Here is a 16,390-nt window from a genome sequence, read left to right as displayed (position 1 = left end):
GAGACAGCAGGATAATATCTAGGATTCAATGAGCTACCTCTCTCCCTGATCTGAATGTCAGTCCCCTTTATCCGATGCACAACAGTGTCCTCTATTGGTGATTAGCACCAAGGTCATCACAAATGTTGAATTCAAGTCAACCATTCACCATGACTCTAAGTCCTTCTTTGTCAGAGTGCAATCTCCATTAGAATAACTGTTCAACAAAGAGCCATCTATAACCTTCCAGGACTTCCTCTTATTTTCATATGTGCTAGATTAGGAGGATATTTTTCTCAGTGCTACATTAAGAGCTGAGTGAAGGGAAAAAAAATATCTTAATATAGGCCTTTGGCATAAAATACATGAGAGACAAAGAGATTACCTACAGCACCAACAGAAACATGACTCATTGAACCACTCATTGAACCAATAAAAAGATATTATATTATCTCACCTAACTTTTTCTTCCATCTCTGTCATTCACTGAAGGAAACTGTCACATCTAATGTAGATTGCAGTATATTGCCTCTGTGACTCATTGAACCACAGAGGCAATATACTGCAATCTACATTAGATGTGACAGTTTCCTTCAGTGAATGACAGAGATGGAAGAAAAAGTTAGGTGAGATAATATCTTTTTATTGGCCCAGCTTCTGTTGGTAAGAGAGACAAGCTTTTGAGCCACACAAAGCTCTTCTTCAGCTCTGGGGAAGGTAACCAGAGTGTCTGAGCTAAATAAACAAATTAGGACAGATTGTTAAGCATAAGAGGTAACATGCATTGTAGATGGAAGTTTATTCAAACAGGGAATGATGCTATTTTTAAATTAAAAATACGTAGGAGACAGACAAAAATAAGGATTGTTATGCAACATAGTGTGCCACATCAGAAACTGAAGGATTCAGCATTTACCTCTAACAGGGATTAAAGAAGCATCTGCAATAGGAACTTTTCCAGCACTACCTGAAACATGTTCAAAATAACAGCAGTTACCAAACTGAGTGAAACAACCCCCTCACTCCACATGAATGAATGAATGACCTGAAAGAGAAGTTGAGCGTACAATGATAAATTCATCTTTAACAACAGAACCACTATCGTTACACTATATGCTACCCAGGTCTACCTATCTTAGTTACTTAGGTCATGTTCTGCTGCCCCTTACTGTAATACCTCAGCATCTCACATTCTTTAATGTGTTTATCCTCACAGCACCCCTGTAGGGTAGGTGTGACCTTACTGACATGAACTGGGACCATACAGATTATTGTTGCAACCAAGGTCCTATAGTGGCACCAAATCTTGTATAAAGGGGGTCAAATAAGGTGTCTAAGACAAGGTTATGATTTGCTGGTTATGATTATGCTATCTGTATGCATGTACTATTTTTGTATTTAAAGTTATAAGTATTGGCTCTATACTGTCTGTATTTCAACCTTGTGCTTTGCTTCTGGGTGACACCCCAGACAATTTGGTATCAGCACTGCCTACCCTGTTTGATGGCCCATTAACAGGGGCGGCTCCAGGCACCAGCATGCCAAGCGCGTGCCTGGGGCGGCAAGTCACTGGGGGCGCTCTGTCGGTCGCCGCGAGGGCGGGTGTGCCGTCAAATCTGCGGGACCAGGGACCTCCCGCAGGCAAGCTGCCAAAGGCAGCCTGCCTACCACGCTTGGGGTGGCAAAATACCTAGAGCGGCCCCTGCCCACTAAGGCCATCAGCTCTACAACTGACCCACTGAGAGAAGGCAGATACACCTTGTGACTCAGCAAGGCATGTAGGGACATGCCTACGGACAGAACTCTAAGGTTTTTCTATGCCATGTGCTGGAATGCTTGTCTTTGGAACAAAGAAAGCAGAGACCACATAGCAAGAGAATAGAAAAAGCTGCTGCAGTTCCTCCATCTTGTCTTCAATCCTGCTTCTTGCTTCTGGAGGGACTTTGCTACAAACTGAAGCTCTAAACAAAGGACTGAATGACCCATCCCAGCAGGGGATGTACTCCAGAGACTTAATTTGAACCTGCAGTTTATTCCATTGCCATTCCTGTATGTAATTGATTCCATTTAACCAATTTTAGCTCTCATCTATATATTTTTCCTTTTATGAATAAACCTTTAGATCGGTGATCCCCAACCTTTTTGGCTGGTGGGTGCTAGCCGAAGGACCACAGCGGTGGCGGAGCACCCGCTGAAATGCCACGGTGGCGACACCTCTCGATGACATCACTTGTCGATGGCAAGCGGCGTCATCGACAGGTGTCCCTGCCGAAATTCAGGGGCGATGCCTCTCGACGACATCACTTGTTGATGGCAAGCGGCGTCAGCGAGAGGTGTGCCTGCCGAAATTCGGGGGCGATGCCTCTCAATGACGTCACTTGTCAGCGACAGGTGTTGTCATGGAGAGGTGTCTCCGCTGCGGCATTTCGGTGGGTGCTCTCCTGGGGGCCAGGACGCGGGCGCATTAAGATGCCCCCGCGGGCGCCAGGGACCACTGCTTTAGATTCTCGATTCTAAAGGATTGGCAACAGCATGATTTGTGGGTAATATCTGATTTGTATATTGACTAGGGTCTGGGGCTTGGTCCTTTGGGATCGAGAGAACCTCTTTTCTTTTACTGGGGTATTGGTTTTCATAACCAGTCATCCCCATAACGAGTGGCACTGGTGGTGACACTGAGAAAGTGGAGTGTCTGAGGGAATTGCTTGTATGACTTATGGTTAGCCAGAGGGGCAAAACCGAAGTCTTCTCTGTTTGGCTGGTTTGGTTTGCCTTGGTGTGCAAAGGAACTCCAGCCTTGGGCTGTAACTGCCCTGCTTTAAGTAATTTGTCCTGAATTGACACGCTCGGAAGTGTCCCGCCAGAACCAGCATCGTTACAGTAGGGAAATGTTATCCCCATTTTACAAATGGGGACCCCAAGCCCAGAGAGACCGAGGGCACATCTCCACTGGAATAAAAGACCCATGGTATAGCCACAGCTGGCCTGGGTCAGCTCACTCGGGCTCGTGGGGCTCAGGCTGTAGGGTTACAAATTGCTGTGTAGATGCTCGGATTTACGCTGGAGCCTGGACTTTGGCTGCAGGGTTCCAACATCCAGGATCCAGCCTGAGCCCGAACGTCTACACAGCAATTAAACAGCTCCATAGCTTGAGCCCTGAGAGCCCGAGTCAGCTGACCTGAGCCAGCTGTGGCCATTTACTATCCTAAGTGACTTACGTAAGGCCACACAGGGACTTGAACTGGGGTCCCAGGTTTGGGCCCTAACCACTGGACCATCTTTCCTCTCATTGGGTCCTCTTGGACCTCCATTTCTCTATGGTGGAATTTTCAATGGCGCCCAAAGTACCCAAATCCTATTTCAATTAGTCACCTTAACCTCCTTTGAAAATCTCGACCTATACGATTAGTAACCAAGAAAGATCAATACATTCAATGACTGGATTTTTTTTAAAAAAATGAAATATTGGAAACCCTAAAATTAATTTATTTTAAAAGAAGCTCATCAGAGCTGTACTTACGTCTGTGAGCAGCCCTTGCAGAGTGACAATAACCAGGAGGGTAAAGCTGCTAGATTCATGACAGACATCTCGCCATGTTTGCCAAAGGGTCTGAGTGTGTACCCCCTGTCCCCAGTATATATCAGTGATGCTTTGATCTGAGAACTGCTGGGGATTTTAAAGGCCATCATGCCCACTCAGGCACTGGCATCCTCCAATCAGAATAATTCTGGAGCAATGGAACAGTTACTGACCGTTTGCTCTTATCTGATAAGATAAAGATGTAATGGGCCCTGGAGGTAACTGCGTAGTCAGAACAGTGATGATCAGTTGGGAACAGCGATAAGAACATGCGACTGAGTATTAGCAGAAATACCAAATGCACATACCTTATGTTTAATGAAACAGACATTAATCTCTCCATGATGTGAAGGGAAATAACTGGTGTATTTAAAACTCTCTGTTTGAATCATTTATTTTCTAACATATGTGCTAATTCAACCCCTATGGCTGTGAAGGTAAGCACACACAAACATAGCGATCACTTACCTTTACATAGTGCTTTTTATCCCAAAGTCTTCCATAATGCTGTACTAACTTCACATATATGCAGGGCTGAGGTGGCTGTGGGAGAACTAGGAGGGAATCCTCCCAAAATACACTGGGATTAGCTCCGCCTTCCCACAACACTGTACTGTGGGATACAGACCCACAGTGCAGTGTTGTGGGAAGGCAGAGCTGATACAGACCCACAGCTGTGGGATACAGACCCACAGTGCATTGCTCACACTGTTGATGATGGTGCCCACAATGAGGACATGATCTGTCGCCAGAGGAAGCAAGTGTGAATACTCTTTGTCGACTTTTGGGTGTTGACATAAGTTTTGTTGACAAAACTTGGTATTGTAGACAAACCCTTAGTCCTGACTGAAGCATCCCCTGCTGTTTCAGTCGTAGGCCTCTTCACATCAAAGACTGCCCATCCTACCGAACTATGTGCTGGTTTTGCAATATGGAATGTAACCGTTTCCTTTGTGCCATGATCAAAGAATGTTGCATAGTCTTTATATAACATATTAGGCAGAGACTGTCTAAGAAGAACTGAATTAGATCCTCTAGTTAGCAATGCTAATCACAGGAAAAAATAACTGGTTATTAAGTGAACTGCACATCAAAGGAGTTAATGAGAGTGAAGTTAACTGGAAAGTGGGGAAGTATGAGCAGAGTACACACACACAAACATGATTTTATGTATCCCTCCCCATATAAAACCAGGTGCTTCGGTTATCAGGGCTCTGATTCTGGGACGTGGTACGGCCTTTATGCTTCTCCGGTGGCAGAAAGAGGGGACAACCCAGTTAGATCCTCCCCCAGCTGATAATTCCCCTGATGCAATGCATTCCCCCATGGTCCTACAGAGGTATAACAGACAGCTCCCATTGCAGCCCATGCCCTAGGTGTTCGTCACTAGTGGGCCTAGTGCAGCAGGGAGTGTGGCTAGAGCATGCTGGGGATACTGTAACTTACCCCAAGAGCCTCGCTGGTCCCTGGAACAGCTCAACATTTGGGTAGCACAGAGATGACATTAAGTTGCCTTTCCCCCACTGAAGCCCTTGTTCTGGGGTGTGCCCAGTGATGTGCAGAACAGAACCCAGCCTTCCACGAGTCCAAAGTACCAAGCTGAGAGGGAGAGAAAAATGTAACTAACGTATGTAAAACATCCCCACAAATCGCCTAAAACAGCTTTGAGGGAACGAAACACGTCATGATCTCCAAGCCCATTATTTCAGACCCATCTAGAACTAGAAGCAAATGGTAGGAATCAATCTTCCCCTCTTGCCTAGTCAATAGGATTTGAGATACGGTATCAGAGTTTAAAGACATGACATTTTCATGTATAGCTAAGCTGTCAATAGCCCAGGATGAATCTTCTTTGCATCAGGCAGGTGTCTTTTCGGGGGGAAGAAGGGGCTGGGAATTCCACATTTGAGGGGGTCTGAGGTTAGGAAAGTTAATAAGACTGTTGGAAACTGCTCATGGGTTCAAAATGTTTGAATAAGTCCCTAGGGAGCTAGACTAGTTGGCAGAGGTGCACAGTACATTCATTTATCACATGGGTCGGTAATTTGTCATAACCTGTCTGTCACCCTCACATACTGTTGTGTATTCAACTGTAACACCACCACAAATTAAAAAACTTCCCTTGCCCAGTAAATGTCTACTCTGTCCAGGCACATACACATCCTGACCAGTTTTCATGGCTTGAATGTTACCAAGGTTTCTTGACCCAGTGGCAGAACTCTGATTGAGGGAGTGACTCAACTACAACTAAAGTTGCCACTGCAGGGAGGGAGTTCTATATTCAGACAGACTCCAGGCTTCCTCTCAGCACCAGAAAGGGTGGGATTAAACTGTTTTTAACTTGTATTGACAGATCTTCCAGTCAATTGCTGCTTCCCTATACCTCTGCTTGACTGACAGATAGCTAAAGCAATCTCCCGTGTCTTTGGAAACCTTCCCATCCTTTGTGTAGAAAGGGGCCTTCACAGTCAGTTGTGGGTTTCTTCATTCCGGTAGTGTTTGTGTGTGTGTGTGTGTGTGTGTGTATGCGCGCACACACACACACCACCTAAATTCTGCCCTCACAAACAACTGGGTAGGAAGTAAGTATCAGAGAGGTAGCCGCGTTACTCTGGATCTCTTTGCTGCTTTAACTGGATAGGAATGCATTTGTCTGTCAAAGCCAGCGTGTCAATAGAAGTGTGTGTGTGAGACAGCCTGGGAAACCTGACCCCTGATTTCTTCATTATTCAGGCAGCCACACAGGCCACTCACTCACCTTCTCTCCTGCAGCCAAGGCTACATCCCCCAGAGAAAAGCATCCGGCGTCCGGGGAGAGCAAGAAAAAAAAGAACAAAATGATTGGCCAGTGCTTCTGGGCGGAGAGAAGACCCGGATTAACAGAGCTTGCAAAAAAAAGCTAACCATGATATCTGCGCCCTCTGTTGGTTGCAAACTAGCTGTACAGCTCTCTGCACCTCCCTTTTCCACTTTCCTTACACCAGCCTGAACAGTGGAGTTCCCACTCCAGTGTTTAAGAGATTTCTGGAACTCACTGACCTCATTATGTGCTCTGGGTCTTCTCTAGATACCAACTAACGATCCTTACAAGTCTGCTTTTCTCTCACCTCCTCCTATCTGTTTGAAACTTAATGTGCCCAGGAGGTGTGTTAGTTCAAGTGTAGTTTGCCACTCTGCGGGGCCTTTCAGCTGGCTGACTGTTTGTAGAGTACAAGAAAGTATCGATAAAGGAACAAGGACTTTAGGCTCATTCCTAGGAAACTGACCAAGAAGTCATGTGATTGCATCAATATCTCACCTTTTTTTTTTTTTTTTTTGAGGAGACGGTGGTAATGAAAGTTAAGTCTGTAGCTGTTATGATTGCAAAGAAAAGCTTAGCAATGTGATGGGGTGGCTGCTTGAATCTACAGGCATCCTGAAACAATAGCTCTGAGATGTGTGAACAGCGCCTTTCATCTCAATGGGGTATTAATTCCCAAAACCATTTTTCTGTCAGCACCACCCAGGGGAGGACTATGTGTGGAAGAAGAAGAGGGCAGAGGGTGTGGACCACTCACCCACCAAAACAGCTACACTGGGATAAGTAATGGGCCAGACCATTTTGCCACCTCTGTCTCACCAAGGATGAGAGGGAACCTCTGCTGCTACCCCTGGAAGATGAGGGAGTGGGGATGATGAGACCCTGCCACCCTCAGTAGGAACTGGGCCTATGATCCAGGGGCAGAGCCACAGGGTCCTTGTATCCCAGTGTCCTGGATTACTTTCATCTGGTTTTCAGTAAAACATCTATATATAGAGCATTTTTCCTCTGATGCCTCATACCACACCTCCTCTCTCTGTCAGTGAGTTGTTACCATATTTTAAAGATGAATAAACTGGATTTCAGGAGATTTCACACCAAGACAAAAGTGGTGTAATGAAGTGGCAAATCTGGCCCATAATGTGTAGTAAATGGTGTAAATACAATTTACTCTATACTTTTCAGAAAAAAAAATAAAGACTTTCATAGACTATATGGCATATGCAAAGAAATATACATATTAGAAGACCCATACAAATGTTTATCTACAATTGTAGAAAAAAGTAATATTATGTTAGATTATTTTTGTTAGTAGGGACTGGTCTATGCTATAAGATTTTGTTGGCATAACTATGTTGACTGACTGACATAGCTGTGCTAGCAAAAAAAACCCAAAACAACAGTGTAGATGCAGCTATGCTGCCATAAGAGTGTCTCATAGCTAACATCATTCACAGAGATGGTGTTGTTATGCCGACAGAAAGCTCCTTCTGTCAAAATAAACTGTGGTCTATAGTACAGGTCCTCCTGGTATAGCTGTACCGAAAAAACATCTGTAGTACAGACAAGGCCTAAATAATCATAGGATTAAAGTCTCTATCATAACACTCACAAAAGGAGTAGAGTTAAAGTTGTAGTTGTAACTTTAACTTCAGCTTTTCTTTAGGACTAGTCTAATCTACAAAGGTAGATTGGCTTAACTACATCACTCAGGGATGTGAAAAATTTCATGCCCATGCTGTGTGATGTAATTAAGCTGACCGAACCCTCGGTGTAAACACCATTAGGTTGATGGAAGGATTTTCCGTCAACCTAGTGATTGCCTTTCAGAGAGGTGGATTTACTACAGTGATGGAAGAACCCCTTCCTTTGCTCTAGCACAGGGGTGGGCAAAGGGCTTTTTGGGCCGAGGGCCACATCTGGGGTTGGGGTGTGGGAGGGGGTGCGGGGTGCAGAAAGGGGCTCAGGGCAAGGGATTGGGGCAGAGGAGGGTTGTGGGGTGTATGAGGGGGTTCAGGAAAGGGGATTAAGGTGTAGGAGGGGTGCCGAGTGCAGGAGGGGCTCAGGGCAGGGGTGCAGGAGGGGTGTTTGGTGTGGCAGGGGTCTCAGGGCAGGGGCATAGCAGGATGCAGCAGGGAGCTCAGGGCAGGGGGTTGAGGTGCAGGAGGGGTATGGGATGTATGAGAGGCTTCAGGGAAGGGAGTTGGGGTGCGAGGTGCAGGCAGGGGGCTTAGGGCAGGGAGTTGGGGGGCAGGGTGCAGACGGGGATTGGGCTTAGGCCCCGCTTACCTCAAGCAGCTCCGGGGTGGCAGCAGCATGCAGTGGGGCCAGGGCAGGCTCCCTGCATGCCTGTCCTGTCCCCAGCCCCGCACCACTCCAGGAAGCGCTGCAGCCCCTGGGGGAAGCGGGGGCAGAGGATTCCACATGCGCTGCCCTAGCCTTGCCTCCAGGTACCTCCCCGAAGGTCCCGTTGGCCATGGTTCCCCGTTCCCGGCCAATGGGAGTTGTAGGGGGAGGTGCTTGGAGGTAAGGGCAATGCACAGAGCCCTCTGCCCACCTTCCCCCACCCGAGGGCTGCAGGGATGTGGTGCTGGTGGCACAGTGGGCTGGATCCAAAGCCCTGAGGGGCTGTATCTGGCCCACAGGCCATAGTTTGCCCACCTCTGTTCTAGCATATACACTATAGTGGTACAGCTGCAGTTTCTAGGGCAGACATACCCTTACTAAGCATTGTTTAACTATGCAACTTTAACATTCTACTAAAGTACATTTCCTATGGTATTTCCTAGGGATTTTTAAAAGATAAAAATAAACATAAAAGAAGGTCCACTCTCAAATTCTTCAGTGCTGTATTGACTTGCAAAAAGTAAGAAAGAAGTGAAAATAGTATGGGTAAATTCCATAATGAGAAATTATTTGGCTAGGCACCATTAGACTGTCCCACATAGAAGTGATGGGAGAATGATAATTTTTGTGTGTGAATGGTTTCAAAATATGGATTCATTATGGTTCAGAATGAAAAACAACACAAAAAAGACATTCTTTGTAAAATGGAATTACCATTCTCTGCCCAATTTTACTGGGAGCAAGGACCCCTGGAAGACCAAAAAATTCTGGCAGACGTTCATTAAACTGTTTCATCATCTTTTTTTTTTTTTTTTAAAGACCATTTGTAGCCCTGTCCTGTGCATCTAGAGAAATGAGGGGCTGGGGGAAGACACCAGCTGCAGAGCTGCTACGATACATCAGAACAGGGGTTCCTTCTGTGCATCTTTTTAAATCCACAGGAGACCTTTTCCTGCCCCTTTATGTATCACAAGATGCTCAGAAGCTCAGCCCCTGTTTTCCCTGCTGATTGGGAGCAATATATCAGGGTAATCTCTTCACTGTGCAGCTATCTTAGCTTGTCTGTGCTTCATTGCATGGCTTATCCATATGCCAGCACTTCAAATCCTTCCTGTGTACCAGAACAAAACAGCCACCTTCATCTCTTCATGTTTGGTGGTGCACAGTTTTCAGACTTAAAACTGAGCCTGAATAAAACCAAGGAACAAGGAAAATTATTACTCCCCAGTGAGGACTGTTTCTGTGTCAACTTTCATCTTTCAACTTACAGCTGTTTTGGCTGTAAGACATTTGAAAGTGTCACATATATAACTAGTAAAGGGTCCCCCCAACTTATGATTAAAAAGGGATGAGCTGTTTTCCCTGCAGACTTTACAAACCACCTTTGGGCAGATACTCAGTGTGGAAAATATCATTGAAAAGATGACAATTTCAGAAACTTATGAGTAACTGACAACAGTGCTAGAATGGAATCCATTATGCACCATTAAAGCTAAGATTTTTGTCGTGGGTATTTTTGTAAAAGTCACGGACAGGATGCAGGCAATAAAAAATAAATCACAGAAGCCTAAGCCCTGCTGCCCAGGGCTGAAGTCACGGAGGTCACGTAAAATCACGGAATCTATGACCTTCATGACTGACTTGTAGCCTTATGAAGAATTAATTATAACATAATGGTCTCTGTCACTTCCACTCTAACAAATAGTGATCTTGTCTCCCAAGGTGGCCCTTAGAGTGAGGCTTCAGTATGCTTGTATAGATTGCTGCCATTCTGTATAGAAGCTATGTTTGCCTTCCTCTTTGTGCTAAGCTCATGCAATCAATGGTGGAGGACTGAGTGCAACATCTAAAATCTGGGTATTTTATATGAGTAATATCTGATTTTCAGAGGCTGTCATGAGTGATTATTTTAAAGGGGGATGATGGTTCATCAATGGTGGCCTGAGAAAAGGTTTGATTTTCTTTTGCTGTAATAAAGTTGTGTGTGTACATATAATTTTCATGTGTTTTTAATTCCACATGAACTTTAGGAAAAGAATCTCAGTGGATGTGAACTTTTTCTTCTCTGTTGACAGACTTGCAGTTTCCAAAATGTCACTCACAGGTTCACAATAAGCAACCCAATACATGCTGCATCAGAAGTGGGATGGAACCAGTTGTAGTGACCTAAGTAAGACAAATGAATACACAAATTCAGAGTCTGTACATCTTTCTCCAGATGCAGGCGTGAGATAGAGAAATGCAGTAGCAATGAAAGTTGAACCTGAAATAAGAACACCCTGAGGCAGGCTATGACTTCAGAACAAGGTTTATGGCAGAAAATGCTCCTTTCAGCAGATGATGCAATGTAAAGGCAGAGAAGTAAAATCTACTAGGCTCTGAGGCAGTGAAAGAAAGATTGGCTCATGCAGGAAATACCTCTCTTTGAGTCCAGGCTGAGACCATTGTGGATTTATGAGATAGCTGAAACCACAATGGACTATGAATGACCAATGTGAGGTGATAATAATGGCATCAAAATTACCAATGGCAAGAAGTATTGCTTGTCTTACGGAACCCTCGTGCTGGGGCCATCACTGATGCAAGTCTAAGAAGACCTGAAACTATGGAGGCTCACAATAAAAGATGGTACTGAGATATATCTCAAGACCTTTGAAAGAGTGGCCTGAGAGAGGGATAAAGTTTTGCTGTCATATCTCAAAGGAAAAGCACAACAGGCTTATAGAGGCCTGGTTACAAGAGAAGCAGGTAACTACAATAAGGCAGTGGAAGCAATCCTTCTGTGGTACATCAGCTACACACAAAGCCATCAGTGTTTTAGGCTTTTCTTCTTCCAAGATGCTGAAGGACCCAGAGTGGTTTACAGACAGCTTCATAAATGGTTGAATCCAGAGATCCATACCAAGAAGCAAACCGTGAAACTAGTAATTCTAGAACAGTTCCTGACAGTCTTGCCTGAAGACATCCAGGCCCAAGTCTGGGAACATTATGCAGAGACCTAGTGGTAGCCCTGACAGAAGACTGTCAGTGAGTCTGCCACAGGTAAGAATATACAATTGGATAATTCAAATGAGAGGTAAAGGGGGGTACAGGTAAAAGGAACTTTAGATACTATGGTAAAACAAGGACATATTACCTTGGTTTGGTCTCAGAAGGACTTTTCTATTGTCTACAACAATCCTTATACTACTTGACTGTATTGAGATGAAGAGTTTCTCCCATAAAAGAGCACATAGCAGCATCACCTGGGAAGCTCCATTTGTGTTGGTAGGTAGGAGTGTCTGAGAAAGAGAAAGGAAGGATCTGGCCATCTTAATGATGAGATGCTATGGGAATAATGGATAATGATATTCAGCAAGATGGCAGCAAAGCCTTTGCCATTGAATGCTAATAGGACAGAGGGAAAGTGTGGTTGCTCGTAACATCCGAACTGGCATGGTTTGCTGGGAGAATGGGCATAGGGTCATGGAGATGGGGCAGGAGTAAGATTAATTGTACAGTGAACTGGGAAAGGAGATTACTTTGAAAGAACAGATACCAGAGTAAAGACTGTCCCGTTTTGTCAATAAACAAAACACCTTTCTTTACTGACTGGGAGAAATGACAAGGACGGTAATGGTGATGGTTAACATCTCTCCGATTGATTGACTTTCTGGGCATGAGAGACAGTAACTATGTGAAAAGACCAGTCAGGATATACTCTCCCCCTATTTGTTTTATAAAAAGGTACTGCAGTGCCAAAGAAAAACTCCAGGCTAAAGAGACAGAAGAGCACCTGCTTTCTTCATGACCATAGAGCTCTACCCATCTCTAGAGCAGGGCCTGCTCCAGGCCACAGTGCGCCAAGCGCGTGCTTGGGGTGGCATGCCGCGGGGGGCGCTCTGCTGGTTGCCGGGAGGGTGGCAGACTGCTCCGGTGGACCTCCTGCAAGTGTGCCTGCGGAGGGTCCGTTGGTCCCGCGGCTCCGGTGGAGCATCCGCAGGCATGCCTGGGGGAGGTCCACTGGAGCCACGGGACCACCGGACCCCCCGCAGGGAAGCCTGCAGGAGGTCCACCGGAGCCATGGGACCGGTGAGCGGCAGAGCGCCCCCCGCGGCGTGCTGCCGTGCTTGGGGCGGCGAAATTGCTAGAGCCGGTCCTGCTCTAGAACAATGACATGTGAAAAAATCTCAGGTTCGTAGTTGCTCAGAAGATTCCAGTGCTTAGAATGTTGTAAATTTTGACTTGTTATGGCAAACATGTGGTCACTAACTATAGGAAATTGATAAATGTTCTAAATGTAGATATTTTTCTTTTTTTTTCTTCAAAGTCTCATTTTCAAATGTGGCAGGAGGCAGAGCTCTCTCTAATGAAAGCTTAATGCATGCCCGGCAAGGTATTGACAGCTAGGCTGGGATGGAGGAAGAAGTGCCTGCTCCTATTTTGCTTCTTTCACCTTCTGAGATGGCTACCTTGGCAGACTTTGGGACAAAAAGAAGAGGAACTCTCTGCTCTGCATAAGGGAAAGTTAGGAGGTACAGTCCTCACTGGGTAAAGATTGGTCTTATTTATTACAAGATACTTGGTATCTGAAGTGCCTGGCTGGGTTTTGGTTCAAGGCTGTGTGTTGTCTAACAGGTCAGAGCACTGAATGGGGACTCAGGAGACCTGAGCTCTCCACCCAGGTTGTCGGATGGGTGACCTAGCCCAATTAATTCATCTCTGTTGCCTCAGTTTCCCCATCTGTAAAAAGGTGATGATGATAGTGACCTCCTTTGTAAAGTACTTTGAGATCTACTAGAAAGCTGTATCTAAGAGCTAGATATTATTATCATGGTAATCATTGGGTACATTTCAGGAGAGTAAGGTTCTACACTCTCGAGGTTGTTTATGTGAGAGACAGTGACCTCCACATCACCTCTTATTTGAAAAGATATTTAGAACTAATCATGCACATTAGCCCCAACTCGGGGGATTTCTTCGGGAGAAAGTGAGAATGTAGAGTGATTTGTATAATGTCCATGTTGATGCACCCAAAGAACTGTATTTCTCTAACTGTAGGGGGAGGTGGGGTGGCTCCATCCAGAAAGGATCTAAATACCTGGCTTCTGAAGCAGGAGATTCAAGTCTACTGCAAACTGAGCAAGTGGTATAATGATTAACAAAAAAAGGAGTAAGCCATCAATAACTTGATATTAAATCTCAGACCTGCATTAACTCTTTAAACTTGTAAGAGGGTTTCTGTTATAGGATGGGCACTTACCTCCAGAGCTCCCCCTTGTGTCAATGCTGACATTAACCTGCATAACCTCTGGCAGCTTGGTAGGGAGCAACAGAGTCTGTCCCTGCCTCAGTTTCCTCTTACAGGCTATCACAAAGTTCAGTGAGGCTTGTATATTACAATTGGTACTTCAAGGGTCTAGTTTTATTTAATCATTGGCCACACAGATTTGCAAGCAGGTCTTCACCCCACTGCCCTAAACAGAGTACATGTGTGTTAAGCTTAGTTTATCTGCCGCCATCTGAGTCCATCCAGCTTCTCTGTCCAGGCCCATCACCACTAAAGCCCTTTCAATCAAGGACCCTCTTCTGGAAGCAGGCTCTTACCATCAGCTGGGAAGTTGTTCCTGGATTCAGGACCCATGCAGATGCCAAACAGCTATAGTCTCCTCTGAAGCTGCATGTAGTTCCTCAACAACCTGCACTGCTTAGCACCATCTACTAAGGGCCTTTCACTGGGACTGATCTTCCTAGGCCTTTGCACTCATAACACTCTCAGAATCTGCTACCTCCAGGAACACCTTTCCTAACCCTCTTTTCCAGTAAGATCTCTAAGCACCTTCCCTGAAAAGCCCCTTTCATCATGAGCTTCCTCTCTGTGTCTTAGAACCACCTAACTGAGCCTTCATACACCCAGCCACATAGGTAATTAACTACTCACAGGTGGATCTGGGTTGTCTCATTCTCCTTAGCAGAGCCTGTGCCAGGTAGGCTGATTTGTAACTTCCCTGAATTGATCAGGCCCCAGGACAGTTTCATTAGCATTTTTTCTCCTGTTGGCCCTGAACATGCCCCTTATCAACACAACATCCTTATGCTTGTCTTATCAAGTTCAGCATTGTAGCCAACATTTTCATGGCAGCCATGAGATGTATTCCTCTTCCAGGACTATTACTTCCCATCACCAATCTCTCATGTGAATATTCAGGTGAGATGATAAAAGGGAAGTACTCCTCTCCCAAGGGAGATTCTGGTTTTGTTGTTGATGTTTTCTTAAAGTTTGTCTCCGGATTCTCAAGCTCAATTCTTTTGATTTGTCACAAACTCATTGCCCTTCATCAGCTAACAAGAGAGGTCAAGCTTGTCCTCCAAGGTACTACTATCAGATAGGAAGGAGAAACCTCCTCACAGCAAAGGAGTGCCAGGGAGAAGGTCCATGAGTTGGGGCTTAAACAGATTCTATTTAATAGTAGCATAGACTGAACCAAACTGTTGAACCTTTTGAGATTTGCCTTTCTCAGTGTCTGGCATTACAGTACTGGGCAACATTCCAGGCTATTCAGCAAATAATATAAACTCATGCTTCATTACTGAAACAACAAACAAATCAATAATAATAATTTTAAAAGATGTGATATTTATTTACATAGCAAGAATAATTTAAAATTGATCGCACCAGGGTTATCTGTTACGCTGGAGGAAACAATAAGTTTGGGGTACATTACCATCTCTTTTCTTTATCTAAATAAATTATGACGTGAAATATCATTATTATTTATTGGCTGTAACCATTCCAATAAAATCTCCCCCCCCCCCCGACCTCCATTGAGAGTGGATGGTCCATGGGATTGGTAATGGGGGACAGAACACTTTCACCTCTAGGTTTCCCTTGCCAACCTAGCTCATGTTTGTAATGATGGAAAGCTTCATCCCTCTGGTGGCTGTTGGCACTCTCAAGGGTGATCCCCATTCATATTGCCATGGTACCCATTGAAATTGGCAGAGTGGAATACCATAGGGAGGTTAAGTGTTTTTGTTTGTTTGTTTTTTATTGTCTAGTGTGATCACTGCTGCACCATTAGTAGCCTTTTAGAATAGGGATGTGAAGTGTATTTCTATTGGGACCATGCATGCCAACTTTCTCATGTGCAGAAAAGGGCTCCGTGAGAGTGGTCTCTCTGTAAGCACCCCAGGCCACACCCTCCTAATTGGTGTCTGCATCACAGGGGAATGTGCACTACTTTGAGTTTCCATTTCCCTGCATCTCAACCACAGAATGGGCAAGCCACAGTGCTCTGGCTATTAAACCTGGAAGTGCCCACATATGCTTATTAGGCTACCTTGTGACTGAGATGTGAGCCATCATATATGCCCACAGACCTGCTGAGTTTCTCCATGACACAACAAAGTAAGGATACATTTGAAAAAAAGACGTTACCTTTTGCACACTTTGATAAAAGAGGAGGTGCCATGTCCATTGGTTTTCCCTCCCCTGCCCAGAAACTGTTCACAGTCCCTGATGTTCCTTCAGCACTGGTGGTTCATTTATTCTAATAAATAACAAAAGGGGAACTTTCCAAAATTTTTAGGGATGGAAACACGTGTGCAAATGTGCATTTGAAAGAAAAAAGGGAGTGTGTTTTGGGGGAATTTGATTCACCATTGATGAGATTTCCCAAATTGCCCCATTTGCACACATACCCTCT

Source organism: Chelonoidis abingdonii, chromosome 1, assembly GCF_003597395.2.
Source record: "Chelonoidis abingdonii isolate Lonesome George chromosome 1, CheloAbing_2.0, whole genome shotgun sequence".
Lineage (NCBI taxonomy): Eukaryota > Metazoa > Chordata > Testudines > Testudinidae > Chelonoidis > Chelonoidis abingdonii.
This window is presented reverse-complemented; position numbering follows the sequence as displayed.